General features: G+C 39.5%; 1 protein-coding gene across 1 annotated transcript in view; it reads right to left on the reverse strand.

The window, feature by feature from the left end:
- Window positions 1-14,024, reverse strand: part of GRM4 (glutamate metabotropic receptor 4) — a 384,313-nt gene extending 370,289 nt beyond the window's left edge. Inside the window, exon 1 of the mRNA XM_087719931.1 lies at window positions 13,537-14,024. The gene's annotated coding sequence lies outside the window, so the exon portion shown is untranslated. The remainder of the gene's footprint in view (window positions 1-13,536) is intronic.
- Between the last annotated feature and the right edge of the window lie 2,196 nt (window positions 14,025-16,220).

Below are 16,220 nucleotides of genomic sequence, written 5' to 3' on the forward strand. Positions count from 1 at the left end.
CAACAATTTAACCTACCTGACCCAATTCCCAAGTTTCAGCAAGGTGACACTGTTTGTTCAACAACAAAAAATAGGTTGAGATAATCATTTCTGGTATAGAATTTGTTTTAGATAAACTATTATCCAAGTTTATTGATTATATTTTATCCCTGTTGCTATTCATAATCATTGATCGATCTTCACAATACCTTTGGATACTGTTTTTCCTGTATGGTGAACTGAATTTTGTTAACACTAAAAGATACACAAAATGACATTGTTTTGTAAAACATCGTTTAAGGAGAAAAGAGAAAGAATACATGAAGTAATTTAGTACAGAGAGATGTAATTGAGTTGAAATGGATAAAATGAAGATGGGCTATATTTGTACAGGTGTTGGCTTACAGAGTTACATTGAATTCTTATGTCACACAAACAGACTGCTGATCGCATTTTGGGTTAGATTTGTTTGATGTGTTTAAAATAATTGCAAATATCACCATTGGAAGTCCCCTATTGGAAATTAGTTATTGTGCCATTCCAGGCTATCAAACAAATTTCTATGCAACATAATTAGCCCAAATTGTACTGTATTGTAGCTTACAGTCAACAAAGAACCATCAAATATTCTCAGTTGAACATTTTAAATGCAAAAGATGTGCCCAAATTATTCTTTTAAACCCTGCCTTAGAGCTGGTAAATGTCAAGGGAAGAGTGTGTGCAACTGCTATTATGGATACTGCCATCGTCTGTACATCAACCTATGCAAAAACATCCTCTCCATTTCAGTAAACAGTAAAGTTTTCCAGTCAAACACAAAATTGACTTTATAGACCAATCCATTCAGTTTTCTTGCCAAAAAGTAGCTACAGTCCCATGAATTTCCTGTGTTCTCCATCCAAGTACTTAACAGGTCAGATCCTGCTTAGTTTATCAAGATTAAAGCTAGGTATATACTGCCACCTAGCATGGCTTCAATTCCTCTATACTTCTGTTTACTTGGTAATTACATTGCCCCTTTTTCATATAAAAGAGCCAAGGGGGACTTTTAAGAAGACTGAGAAGAGATCTTAGAACTTTTAGATCTACTTCCATGCAGCCAGAAAATTCAATTACATTTGAAAAATGTTTATCTTTGTATGTGATGTTAGTAATTCATTTACTATAATCAGCAGAAGATATCTCTTCAGCATTAAACATGAAGAGACTTCTGGCCAATAAATTAAGCAAAGTTGATCTACCAATATAATGCATTATGTCTAATTGTTTAGTGTCATGAAAATAAGCCATATAAAAACATACAATTAAACTTAAGGAAAGCACGCTGCAATCGCAATAGGGAAAAAAATCAAATGTAACCAAACTTAGACATAATGATTGGAAGTTCAGCCAAACACTCTAAGATCCATGTGGTTTTAGAAATTAGCTCACTTCAGGAAGTTCCTTGGGGTAAGGGGCTGCAACTGAAAGGGAGGGATGCGGGCAACCCTTTACAAGGTAGAGCTGAGGAATTTGTCCAATTTCTCGCGGACAAAGTTGCTCGGCTTCGGACAGACCTGAACTCCAATTGCTCAGAGCCAGCCGAGGTACCGGGGGAGGGTCTTAAGCGGAATTTATGGATTGATTTTCAACTTGTCACACCTGAGGAAGTGGACAGGGCCATGGGAGCAGTGAGTGCCTCCACGTGCGTGCTGGACCCATGCCCCTCCTGGCTGGTTGCAAACAGCAGGGAGGTGACACAGGGCTGGATCCAGATGATAGTTACCGCCTCTCTTCGGGAGGGGACCTTCCTGCCCCTCCTAAAGGCGGCAGTGGTGAGACCCCTCCTGAAGAAGCCGTCTTTGGATCCAGCCATTCTAAGTAACTACCGTCCAGTCTCCAACCTCCCCTTCATTGGGAAGGTTGTTGAGAAAGTGGTGGCCTCTCAGCTCCGGTGGTCCTTGGATGAAACCGATTATCTAGATTCCTTTCAGTCTGGATTCAGGCCTGGCTACAGCAGGGAAACTGCTTTGGTCGCACTGATCAATGATCTCTGGAGAGCCAGGGACGGGGGTCATGCCTCCGTCCTAGTGCTCCTTAACCTCTCAGCGGCCTTCGATACCATCGACCATGGTATCCTTCTGCGGCGGTTGTGGGAGGTGGGAGTGGGAGGCACCGTTTTTCGGTGGTTCTCCTCCTACCTCTTGGACAGGTTGCAGTTGGTGTTGGTTGGAGGGCAGAGGTTGACCCCTAGGCCCCTTAAGTATGGGGTGCCGCAGGGTTCAGTCCTGTCCCCCCTCCTGTTTAACATCTACATGAAGCCACTGGGTGAGATCATTCGGCGGCACGGGATAAAATACCACCAATATGCGGTTGATACACAACTGTATCTGTCCGCCCCGTGCCAACTCAGTGAAGCGGTTGACGTGATGTGTCAGTGCCTGGAGGCTGTTAGGGTCTGGATGAACAAGCTTGCACTCAATCCCGACAAGACCGAGTGGCTTGTGTTTTTCCCTCCCAATAACTGGCCTTGTATTCCAACTCTCAGGCTGGGGGTGAAATTATACGCCCCTCAGACAGGGTTCGCAATTTGGGAGTCCCCCTGGATCCACAGCTGACTTTAGAACACCATTTGTCAGCTGTGACCAGGGGGACATTTGCCCAGGTTCGCCTGGTGCACCAATTGCGTCCCTACCTGAACCGGGAGGCACTCAGAACAGTCACTCACGCCCTTGTGATCTCAAGACTGGACTACTGTAATGCGCTCTACATGGGGCAGCCCTTGAAGAGCATTCGGAGACTTCAGCTTGTCCAGAATCCAGCTGCGCGAGCAATTGTGGGTGCACCCCGGTACACCCACGTTACACCTATCCTCCGCAAGCTGCACTGGCTGCCTATTGGACTCCGGATGCGCTTCAAGGTGCTAAGCATTACTTTTAAAGCCCTACATGGTATCGGACCTGGGTACTTGAGAGACCGCCTTCTGCCAATTACCTCCCTATGACCAATTAGATCCCACAGATTAGGCATCCTCCGGATTCCATCAGCTAGCCAGTGTTGACTGTCGACACCCCGGGGGAGGGCCTTCTCTGTGGCTGCTCCAGCCCTCTGGAACGATCTCCCCGTGGAGATTCGGACCCTCACCACCCTTCAGGCTTTCCGCAAAGCCGTTAAGACCTGGCTGTTCCGGCAGATCTGGGGCTGATGAGTTCCCAGCCCCACTCGAATTGTTGCGGCTATTGATGAGTTTTTTAATCTGTTTTTTGTATTTTGTTTGTCTTGTTTGTTTGCTTTGAACTGCCCCCCTTTCCTATTTTGGTTTGTTAGCTGCCCTGAGTCCCCTTGGGGAATAGGGCGGCATACAAGTTTAATAAACTAAACTAACTAAACTAAACTAAACTAACTGTGCCACCTTGATATTTTGACACCATCCTGTGTGTATGTCAACCCTGAAGCTGGGCTGAGCAAAGCCCTCTTGAAGCTTCAGTGTTGCCACATAAGACCTGAGAGATAGGGAGAGGGAAATAGAAATAACTGGGGTTTTGTAGCCAAAACAAAATACTTTCTCCTGGGAACCAAGGACATTCCCACAGGTGGCCAGAGGAAGAATTGATGTTACCAGGCAACCAGAGGACATCTTGATTGGACCGACTGACTGGGAAAGGGGGGAAACTTTTATTTTTAATTAAGATCCAAACCGTGGGAACATTCAGAGTCAGTTTTCACCAGCCTGTGCCAATATGATATGTCCAATAAAACTATTCTTTGAGGAACTCACCTGCCTCGGAGTTTTGTTTGCTATGGGTATATTACTTGGAACACTAACAGTGTACACCCCTGGCTCAATCCAATAAACTAAGTGAGCATCCATTCTGTACTTTTGCCCTAATTTGGTCAGTTTATTCCAGTTTATCTTTGTATATGAATTATGGTTGTTTTATTAAAATTATAATATGGCTAAATATGTTTATATAATTAAATCAATATTTTGATGATAATTGCATTTAACTTAAGTTGCAGTTCTAGTTCCTAAGTATTTGTTTAGATAAGCCCACTAGTTCCTGCTAATGTTCTAGTGCTAATGTCACTAATGCAATACAGTTTATCAGACAAAATAGGAAATAACATAGGAGCACTGCTGTTTTGTGTAGAATGTATTTTTACCCCCTGAACAACTATAAAAATACATTGAAAATAGATATATTAAAATGGAAACTTGTGGGGAATCTTGAGTAGATGAAGTGCTGACTTGTTATCTTTTCATGAAGCTTAGGCTGATTTAACTCCCAAAAGATACTGTGTTAAAATAGTGCATACTTTACAGAAACAGATCCTTCCTTATCAACGTTAGAATTTGTCTTGAATAGAGAATATGATAGAAATAGTAACAATCATGTAGCTCCGTTTCTACAACACAACTGATTGCATCAGCTGCTTCAATGGACAGTTACTCATTCTTCCACATAAGCAGCAGAGAATGAGGATGTGGTGATTTCAAAGTCTTTCCATCCACTACAAAGGAGGCTGGGCAATGTTAGTTGCTTCTGGTCCTGTGCATCTCAACACATGCAAATTTAAATTAAATTTAAATTTAATCTCTCTATTGTCACCATTAACAGGTGAAAACACAATAGCTGGTGGGAGCATCATAGCACATTAGCTATCCTAAACATTAAAAATGTTGCATGAATAGGACTGGTGAGTTGCTTCTTCTGTCTCAAGTCCTAATTCATAAGATCCATAACATTGAAGAGATACAGTAAGAAGAATACATAAACCTACCCACTACTAATTGTACATTATTATTTAATTGAATGTAAAGAATAGTCTAAAGGTTATGTCCATGAAAAAATGTTAAGCATAAAATCAGTATCAACCTGATCAGCAGGAGGAGGAGGACTATATCCTGCCTTTTTTATAAATAACTCAAGGTGCTAAGCATACTTTGCCTTCTATTTTTGCCTTGTGAGCTGAGAAAAAAAATGACTGGCTCAAAGTCACCTACCCAAGCTTCCATACTTAAGAGAGGGCTATAACTCACTCTCCTGGTTTCTAGGCCCACACCTTCACTACTACAGCAAACACATTGGAACAGGCATTCATAAGAAAATCTTTCCATATCTTCTTTCATTCCCACCATAAAGCCTCAGTTTCTCAGAGAGAATACTACAATTCATATCTCTACCTTCTTCTCACCTATGACAACTAATGTGAAGAAATTTTGAGACGTATCACTTGTGCAGTGCTCCTGTGTAGCATCGAATATAGGCTTACCATATCCAAAACTATTTGTGAAAACAGGATTAATCTCAGCAACCTTACGATCTGTGGACTTCAACTCCCAGAATTCCCAGAATTCAATTCCCAGAATTTCCCAGCCAGCCAGCAAGTCCCTCCCTCCCTCTCCCCCCTCTCTATCCTCTTCTCTTTCCCCCTCCCTCCCTCCCTCCCTCCCTACCCCCCCCCTCTCTCTTTCTCTCTCCCCACCCCCTTGGGTATGCCTAAATGTGCTGTTAGGTACTAGGCATGGAGACAATCCAGATCAGGATGTGCCACAGACAGAGAATTGCCAAGCCACAAAAAAGATGTCCTCTAGAGAATAAATACTCAAGTCCAGCCAAAACAAATGCAACAAAGAGCATCTATTTAAGAATCTTAATATCAGATAACATTCCACAATCCTAGAAATGTTGCTTGATTATCTCTCTAGCCCTCACTAATATTTTTTTTCTTTTTCTAGCTTCTTTGATCAAATCTTTGGAGAGGTATCTGTGCACTGATATAATTATGCAAATGCAGCATGTATTAATTCTTTTTAAAAACCATGCCACTGAAGAAGTGGGAAACATGCCAAAGATGATTTCAGACCAGCGAGAAACTAAAAGTTAAATGAAACGGAACAAGGCTGCTGGTACAGATACAGATGGAGAGCTGTAAATAGCCTTTTCAGACTCAACCATATATTCAAATACTCAGCCTTGATTTCTCAATATATTTTCCTAAAGTTTGAACCATTTAACTTTTTTGCAAAACTAAACTGAAAGAGTGTATCAGCCCTGTAGTAGGTAGTAGAAAAACACAGTTTTCTGAAATCTGCCAAATTGTTGTGTCTCTTTAAGCTTCTGAGTAACTACAGCGTGGTCTGAATACCTGTAGCATGGAATATGATACTGTAAAACAATTTGGCTTAACCTTTACTGTATATTTTTATATACTACCTGAATATTTTCATATATTATTCATTAGCTGCGCTCAGCAATCCAGCCATGAAAGACAATAATTTGGATTGCTGTTTTCACAGGAAAAGAGAGCTATCGATCAAGCAGTAGGCACATTCAGACTGAAGCATCTTTTATTCTGGTGTTTATATATATATATTAGTCTGGAAATTCTCTGGTGGGTTTTTTGGGTGTCAGGTGGAATTGTGGCACATTCTGACATGCTAATGGAATGATCTAAGAAGGGGAAGAAACATTATGCCATGGTGATTAGATAACCACACTGCTTTTCAGAGCACAAATCATATATTGTAAGTATGATCGCTCCAAGAATTTCCCCTTTTCCAGCTAGAGTACCTCCCACTGAGCACCACATCAAAGAGCATAATATTAACCTGGTATTCTTTAAAGTGTCTTCTTCAGCAACTACAGAAGACTGGTTCTATAAAATCTAATGTTTCTGAAACAGAGACAATTAAGGTAGGGCTCCCAGATCTGAGCTACAAATCACCAGCCCACTATTAAATGACAGCAAAGATTCAGCAAGAAGAGACAGGAAGGAGTTGGAATTTGACAGCAAAGAGCAAAAAATTTGAATCTGACAGCAAGCTCTGTGAAAGCAAAGAGTTAGAACTTCCTGTATCACTATATTGTCTTCTAATGGCCATTCAGATTTTTACAGCATAAACATCCAAGGAGAAGCTCAATTGCTTCAGTTGCTATAAAGCGCTCTCTCTCTCCCTCTCCCTCTCCCCCCTCTCCCTCTCCCCCCTCTCCCTCCCTCCCTCTCTCTCTCTCTCTCTCTCTCTCTCTCTCTCTCTCTCATGAAATCATGCAGAACAACTCTATTGCATGGTATTTGACTTTAGTTTCAGTTATGTTGCCTACATAGCTATTTCTTAGCTATGAACAAGGCCAACATGAATGGCATTGGACAATGATAAGTAGTGCTTCATTCCCCAATCCCCCAATAAAATCACTAGGTAAATTGGTCCATCACTGAATCCTAGCATTACTAGGAGAATAAATGGACATTATCCATCACAGAGTTCAGCAACATCACACAGTTGCTTTATAGGATCACCTTAGCTGTAGACTAAGAAGAAACATAACACTTCAAACCTCCTTATACAAAATCAAAGGCCATTTCCATTTATTTTGTCAGGCACTTATACATCTCTATGGGAAAAGGGCTGCTGAAGCAATATATAATATATTCATCATTCAACACATTTATCCCAATCAAAAGTCTATTAGAGATAGGTTGCATCTAACTACTGTTATAATATAATGCATCTAACTAACTGGATGTTCATGCATGGCAGTGGAAAACTTAGCTTTTTGGTGCAAATAAATGGGAACTCCAATTAAACCATTCTCTTTTGATGGCAATATGAAATGATGAAGGCTATTTGAATTATGGGGACAAAAAAGGCCAAAATATTCTATCTATATGAAGAAACAACACATTTTGCCTCTGCTTTGATTTGGACACTTTGAACATTTTATCACACAAGATGTACTATGAATTGTGAGGCCTTGTTTCTGCTGTTCCACGCATAGATTTTATTGAAGTCAATGCACTAACCCTAATATCAAAATCCCAAATATTACAAGTGTGGTTCTCAGCATGAGAAAACTGAAATAAAGAACTGTATGGCAAATGTTTAACTTGCAGAAACCATCAATGCATATGAAGTAGAAATATATGCCTGTCTATTTTATACTTGTGTCAGTGAGCATATAGATACTGTGGTGATATTTATTAGTCACCCTCACAACTGCTGTCACACATGCCAGGTAATTTACACAGACATCATTTCCTTGTAAAAAAAATTTCATGCATCCCCCACAAACATCACTATGTATATAGTGAATGCATGTACATCAATGTTTCAGCCTTTGAACGTGTTGCAGATTTCTACAAATTTGCTTTTGTGTGATGTATGCAGTAGGGGCAACACAAGGTAGATGAAAATAAACCAATTGTTCACTAGGAAACATTTTGTGTAGAATCATCCTAAAGTCCACCACAATCCTTCCATTATATGCTTCTCTCACATCTAATATGGAATGAATTCTAGAAATACTATTTTTTGGTACCACATTGTAACCTACCGACTGCAGTTTCTCTGTGTGGTTTTTATTTCCTCTCAGAAATAAAACTTGCCAATAATGTGATTAAAATCTATTAATCTTAAATAACCTGATTTCCCATGCTGATAGTATAAATGGATAGAGCTACTACCTCATTTATATGGCTTCAAATTGTGAGTTTGTCAGTGTTTGTTTTTCCTCCTTTAGATCGATACCACTTTCTCCAGCTGCACTAATCCTTGAGAGAGCTAGGATAGTCTTATCACTGCAGAATATTCCAATTTGTTTACATGGTTAGTTTCCCTCCCATCACCACCACAGCACTCCTTTAGCTAAACTTTATTATAAAACCTGTTTGGTTCTATCAGAATGGGGGCGGGGAAAGACCAATCGTTCTAAGACATTTTTTAGCATGAAATTAATTCTCCCATATGCTTAAACAAGCTTATAATACAGATGTGATTTCTTGACACCTTGTTCAATAGGCATTGGCAATTGGAAAGAATATTCATATAATTGTAAGCCATAAGGGCCAGTTATCACCATTGAATGTGATATATAGTCCCACTGATCTTTTGATCAACATCTTGTCAATCTGGCCTGTGGATCCTATTGCTAATATCTATTGTGAAAATTCAAGGACTCAAGAGAGAACTTGTTATCACAAGTGAGACTGGCAATCAATTACTTCACAACATCAGTTCTTAAAGTGGAGTGCTCCATTGAAATCAGATGGTTAGCAAGTCTTTGGCTTAAAGTTCCATGTCTTTGAAGAAAATTAAGATATATCTTGAGTGGTAGCACAGATCGCAAACCTGCCTTTGCTTAGCTCAATGCAATATTCCTCCCAGCCTTCTGCCAGTATTTTCTCATACACCGCTGTTTTACTGAAAATTAAAATCACTGATAATTCAGCAATCATGATGGGCACCTCACAGGAATTCAGAGTAAGAATGACAGGCAGAGAAACAAGAGCAGGAGTGGAGTTATTCTGGCAGGGAACATGTGATCATAAAACAAACCCATCCAATGGATCTTAGTGTCAGAAGAGGGAGCAAGAAAGAAGGTGAAAGTCAGCCTTTATTTTTGCTCTTGCCAAATACAGTGAAGTCTTGAAATAAATTTTTGATAGTCTCTTGCTAACTAGAGCAGCACAATTTTCAAACGACAGGGACACCCACATTGCAAAGAACCACCATGAAATCTCAAATGCCCAGGTTTGTTTATTTGTTTTTTTAATGAAGGATGAATCTCTCTCATACACACACACACACACACAGAGAGAGAGAGAGGGGGGGAGACAGAGTTCTGGTTAACAACATGTTGAATAACTGACACTCTTTTCCAAGCTTCAGTGCTAGCAAATTTTCTGTGGAAAATGTATCAAGAGAATGGTTTCTTGTCTGGCTATGAAGTGTAATGCTTGTGGATGCAGAGACATACATTTCATAGAGAAAGCTTTCTTTTTGCTATAAGCTAATCATAAGCATCATTGAGCATGCTCAAGTGACCAGCAAAGATTGCCCAGGTAGAACAAAGTATAGGCATTTATAAACAGTGGTTCATTTTTCTCCAGTCGCTTTCTTTTTCATAAAATGTTAAAGGGAGAGACTGAAAGAATGCTTGGATTATTTAGTAACTTATTACAAAGGTTTGCAACATTCAAGTGTCCACTTACAACGGCTTTAAGCTTCTGGCAGTGGAAGAGGCCCTGAAAATTACCCCCTGGTTGCCTTTCAGCATATCACTGAGCAGAAACCAGCCAAAGAATACTATTCACAAATTATCTGTAAATATGCATGGATGTAAGCAGAAATATATAAAGACATTTGTAGCTCATCCACTTTGCACAGAGTTGTCTCATGTTAAAATTATGTTATACCTCTAACTATTTCAGAATCGTGACTTTGCTTCCGTACTTACTCTAATTTTCTTGGGTCATTGCAGAGGGAGGCATCTTGCAAAATTAGCAAGATGGTAGATGGAGACATGCAATGGAAGTTCCACTTCTTTTATACCTAGGTTGATGATTCATACACATTCAAATGATTTGGCTTTTGGCTGTGTTGGCTGGCAACATGGCACTTTGTTTGCCATCCTGCCGATTTTGACACATGCACACGTACCACCTGCAAATGCTGCTGAGCTTTTCTATTCATCTTTTAATGCTGATGAGGCTGATCCTACCAGGAATGGAAATATGATCTGGAGTGATCAGGTGGCAAGTGTAGAATCATAGGAGGAGGGTAATCAAAGAGTTTTCAAAGAGTAATCAAAGAGTATCTTCAGCTTTTCCTTTTAAAAAAAACTAATGAATATACCATTCTCCTAGATGGTTCCATTGTAGGTTGATGTATTTTACTTTTGCTGTTTGGCATGTAGATTTCAATTTTTATAGGGTTTTCATTTTTAATAATGATTTTATATTTTTATAAATATTTAATATCATGTTTTATATATTTGTTGTTTTTATTGATTGCTGCATCCTGCCAGAGTCATTCCTGTAAGATGGGCAGCCATACGAATGTGATAAATAAATATTCTACAATACTTTATTCCATTGTTGAACTTTAGTGTTCATGGACAATCAAGTTTCTTGTATACAAAATGCATTTATTTGAGGTTTTGCACACTGCAGCAATCGATTTTACATTTCAAATATTTAAAGATATCTCTCATATCACCTCCTAGTTATTTTTGTTTACATCTGTGTCCTTCTTTATTTGTTTATTAGAAATGTTTGCCACCTTTCATAAAGTCTTCCTGGGCAACTTTCAGTGTGCTACAATCCACAAGATCTAATGTTTCTTCGTTGGACTTGTTCTAAGGCTGGTAAGAGTTCTGTAACCAATAACTTGCCTCCTCTGAGTCTTTCAGAGATCGGTTGAACATCTCTGATGAAATATGCATGTTATGTGTATTGAAAGGTGGAATTGAAACTTTAAGCTGTCTGTGAAGAAGCTGAAGTCTTAAAAAAAGCAAATGATGTATTTTTCTTCTATAACTACCCATACTCCGACTGTTAGTTACCTGCAATCCTAATACACTTTAATGAATATCTGCAGGGCTGCTTTCTATTGCAAGGCATCCAAACTTCCTTCTGGGAAGCAGCATTTAGGTTATATATGCACTCCATTTAATGTAATAGTAGAACTGATTAAATAATACATGTTCAGATAGACCTTTTGAATTTAAGTGAGGTAGAAATTATGGCACACATGAATGTCACTACAACATGAGGCTCGTTATCCATCAACTATGCAGAAAATGGTCCACTCTGCTATTTCTTTCAGCTCTACCTTGTGCGAGCTTCTTTTTAACTCAATGCCAAAGATGAGTCAATACCAGCAAGAGCTTACGGTATATTTAAAATTCAGGATTTCCAAAATTTACTAAATTACTGAGAGCCTTTTTTGTGGGCTAAAATGGGCACAAAACAAACAAATTATCATGAAAAATTTAATTTAGAGAGAACAATCCTGCCCCAGGAAAATACCACAATATTTTTGACTGACTCGGGTGCAGAAGCACCATATCTCCTGTCCTAAGAAACCTTTGCTCTCCTATCCTTAGAAACCCTTTAAAAGCAGAAGCCCTTTTAAAAGGCACGATTTAGTTTTTCACACTGTGCCCTTAATCTTAAAACGCCATCAAGTGGAGATTTTTGGTTTCCCCCTCTAACAGCAATTCATAATCAATGTATGTAATGCCAACTGATCCATTATAGACAGTGGTTACTTACTTCCTGCAGAGAAAACACAGACCTTTAGACTTGCGTAGCAGATAGTGACAAATAGAAGTTAGTTATACTTTCTTCTGGGTTGGCAACAAAGAGATCTAGAAAAATCTACCCCTCAAAAGTGGTGCTGGGAATAGATATTTAGGTATTTAAGTTAGACAGGCTCTGCCTGTTGACTAACAGTGTAATTCTTTGCTTAAATGGTATCTTTCACCTGAGCATATCATTGCCTGCTGCGAAAAGTATCCACATTCATCTTCTTGCCATAAAAATTAAATAATTCCAGGCTGTGTTTGCTGGACAAAAGTTAAATAGATGATTTTGTTATTTAGTCACTGAAGCACAATGGCCAAAGGTTTATCATAGCCTAGAGGTGTTTCAGAGCATTATCTTTGAGGCAACAAAACATCAGAACCATTATTTTCAATTCCAAATACAATATATAGTAAAAGCGGTGGAGGGGGGGGAATCTAGTCTGAGGACAAATTAGCATAAAGCATCAAGGGAAAAGCCAGCCACAGTGCTGGGAGGGAAATGGGATAGCAAATGCAAATTATTAATGCAATTAACTTAGAAGAGAGGTGGGAGAACAGTTGAAATAGCTCTCCACCATACTGTATAACCATCTCAAAGTACTATCACATCCAAACACTATTTGAATCTTCCTATCCCCTCTCTCCTCCTCCAACGTTTTTTTAATATGTATTTACCAAACAGCGAAAAGCAGCCTTCTCCATTATGCTGGTTTCATTTATTTATTTGCTTGGAAAGCAGTTTTGTTTAAGTGTCTTCCTGCTGCAGCCCAAATGGAGGCAGACTTTCTTCTCCTTGGACCCTTTTAAAGCACCAGTGTTTAAGACAATGATTTAAAAAAAAACAATTCAATGTATATGCATTGTTTTTTTAAAAAAAATACTGAATGGGCAAAATACAATACGGCTTTCTTATTTGATGGAATGAGGCTTTCTTTTCTGCAGCATTCCTTTGGTCTGCCCACCTCTCTTTAAGTATTATTAGATTGAGGGAATATTTTCCCACCTCTCCTTTCCACTCAACCCTACAATTTCCGTGATTCAGTGCAAGTGATTTCCAGGACCCCTTGTGCTCATATTTCATTGCCTGACCAATCCCACTGGCAGGGCTGATATGTTCATTAGCATATCTGCAAACATCAAAGCCCTCAAAGTTCTTCACATGTGGTGAGTTCTCCTGTCACTAAAGTCAAGAAAGCAGGGGGGGGGCAATAGCTCATTACAAAGATGCACAAATGCAGAACTGCACACCTCTTGCTAACTGCAAGCCTGGAGAGCTGGTATTTTCTCAAAGAGTGGAGCATTACTAATGCTACAATGCAAGAAAATCGCCAGCGGTTCAAATTTAAAGGAGACAGACAGACAGATAGATACACAGACAGACAGATACACAGACAGACCCACATAGACTTCTGGGATAAGAAAGCGATTTCTCAGGCAGTCTCAAGGGATTTATCCATTCACTCATACAAAGGGAAATTGAAGAACTCACCCTTAAGGATTAGGCGAAGCTCTGCAAAATTCTCTCCTCCTGGTGTTCCTCTTTTAAAAAAAAATCCACATTATCCCAGTTCACAAAAGCTTCACTTTTCGGAGAAGCTTGGCAAGAAGCTATTTGCAGTTCTTGTGCTGTTCAATTCCTTCAGGTTTGGTGTTCTTTAAAACTCCCTCTCCTTTTCTTTCAGACTCAAAACCAAAAAGCTCACTTTCGTCTCTTCCTTCTGTCCAAAATCAGGACGGGCATGGGTCTTGCATACTTTAAGAAGCAGTTCGTGGTGGTGGTTATACATACAGGTATATAATGTTTCATTCATTCACCTGAAGGTAGCAGAATGCCCGTCCTTCTGTGTGGAACTCAGCAAGCTTTTCCTGTAGATGTTGCAGGTCTCCCGATTTCCTCTTACACCACTTGATAATGAATGGGTATTGTTGAGGGCTTGATTTCCTGAAACCCCGAAACACGCACACACCCGCAACATACAGCACACGCAAGCTTTTTTCCCCACCCGAAGTGCCTCGCTGAGGCTAGCCCCGAGGAGCTGTCCTCGGCTTATGGTTCTGAAAGAATCTTCTGTTCTAGAACCAGTCGCTAAGAAGCTGGGAGAGAGAGAAAGTGTGTGTGTGTGTGTGTGTGTGTGTGTGTGTGTGTGTCTTATCATCTATGAATCCCGCTGAAGAAAATCTGTATTCCGTAGCCAGCAATGCTGAGGCAGGGTTTGTTTGCCGCTATACACCTTCCAGATCCATTTGCCTTTTTCAGTTTCAAGGAAATCCTAGAATTTAACACATAAAGTAGCAGAATTCTTGCCAGCAGGGATTGAATTTGTAGTGTCAGATGAATCTCAATCTTCCTTGTCTCTCATGGGTGAAAGCCTTCAAACGGTTCCTCCTCTCAGCATTCAGGGATAGCCGCAAAAGGAGATTGGTCCTGGATGAAAAGATAGACACTGGGAGAAAATGAATGATGGGGCGGGAGGGAGGGGATCTACCATCACACAAAACTAAATTCAGTCTGATAACATCTGCTGAACAGCATGCACAGCAGTCAGAAAGGAGGAAGGCATGTAAGTTTTGCAGTTGGATCTGCTGCTAAGCAAAAGGCTTTGATTTCTGCCAGCCTTTTAAAGAACTAGTACACCTTGATATTACAGCAAGATCCTTTTTGAAGTCATGTCATTCTACATAGTTATTTTTCTATTCCACAGATTAGAAAGTTTTTGTTAGTGCACTCAACTCTGTATGAAAAGAGATTTAATCCATGGAAGCATATATAATAATGAATGTGTTAGTCTAAGATACCACAAGGCTCTTTGTTACCTGCATGGGAAGGCATTTTAAAAAGGACACACACACACAGCCTTTCAGTACTCAGGACTCTCCTCATTTAAATTTCAAAACTTAGATATGTAAAATAAGCATTATGAATGAATTACGTGATGGTATGGTCACTGTTTTTAGGAGCACAGATGATATTACAAATGAAAAGCTATTCTATTAGAGTCAGTGATGTAAACATAGACTAAAAAGTTTCGGGTTTTATTATGATAAGTATGATGCAACCTTTAACTCTCTTTACCAATTTAGAAATGTACAGTATGGTCAGTTGTTGAAGCTTGTTAAAAATATTAATCCTGGAGTCTGTTTAGGACTTAGACATTATGGAACATGACCACACTAAAAACAATTTCCATAGTTTTATTTTACCAATTATAAAATAAAGCTATATAAATAGACTTTCCCATTCTGTTTACCAACTATCAATTGAGACTACCAGAATTGCAACCTAATATTTCTGTAAGGGACCAGGTTGAAAAAAGGTAAGGGGGAGAAATACTCTGTTCTTTAGGGAACCACAAATGCAACTTTGTTGTTCCTTCTGAAATGTACACACACACACACACACACACACACACACACACACACACACGGAAAAAGAGCTTCAGAAACCTGCATATCCCTGTTTATTCACAATACTATCTTACCTTATTGTAATTATAAGATTGTAAAGCTCAGACTTTTACCATCAAAATTTTTGCATTTCACAGCATATACCAAGAAGTTCTGTTGTGCATTGCATAGCCAAAGCTACACACAACAGCAGGGTCAACAGAGCTCTCAATTGTAACACATCATATGGTAATGAGAAAACCCACTGGCAGGCCCCAATGGCTGTAAAATAGTCACTCTGACCTATTAATTAATCCAAAACAGAACCCTTTAGAAATCATCATTGACAGAATTAACTACTCTAATCTATCAACATAATGACTGATACATAAATTGGTCATGAAAATCTATCTGCAGCATGTTCAACACTGTCACCTGATCAAGGGTGAGAGGCAGTTAGACCACAACAATTGCAGCATGCATTTTGCACAACAACCAGTTTCTGTTTTGTTTTACATTCAAAGGCAGATGAATATTTGAACTCAGTAATTCTAAATGACATTGGTAAGACATGTCAAGCGAAGGCGATTCTGACTTTGAGAGCAAAACATTTATCTCTCAAATCAATAGCAGAACATTGCTTGAGGAAACTGGGCTGCATCTACAAGACATGGAACAAGTGAGAAACATATGTCCAACAAGGTATCAGTAGCTTCTGAAAAGCAATTAGAAGGCAAGGAGGAGGAAGCAGGGCTGATTCCCAATCATTGTTAAATGATTATTATGCTA

The sequence above is a fragment of the Thamnophis sirtalis genome, unplaced genomic scaffold, assembly GCF_051295495.1.
Source record: "Thamnophis sirtalis isolate CommonGarterSnake01/CBP01778 unplaced genomic scaffold, rThaSir2_p1.2 scaffold_7, whole genome shotgun sequence".
NCBI lineage: Eukaryota > Metazoa > Chordata > Lepidosauria > Squamata > Natricidae > Thamnophis > Thamnophis sirtalis.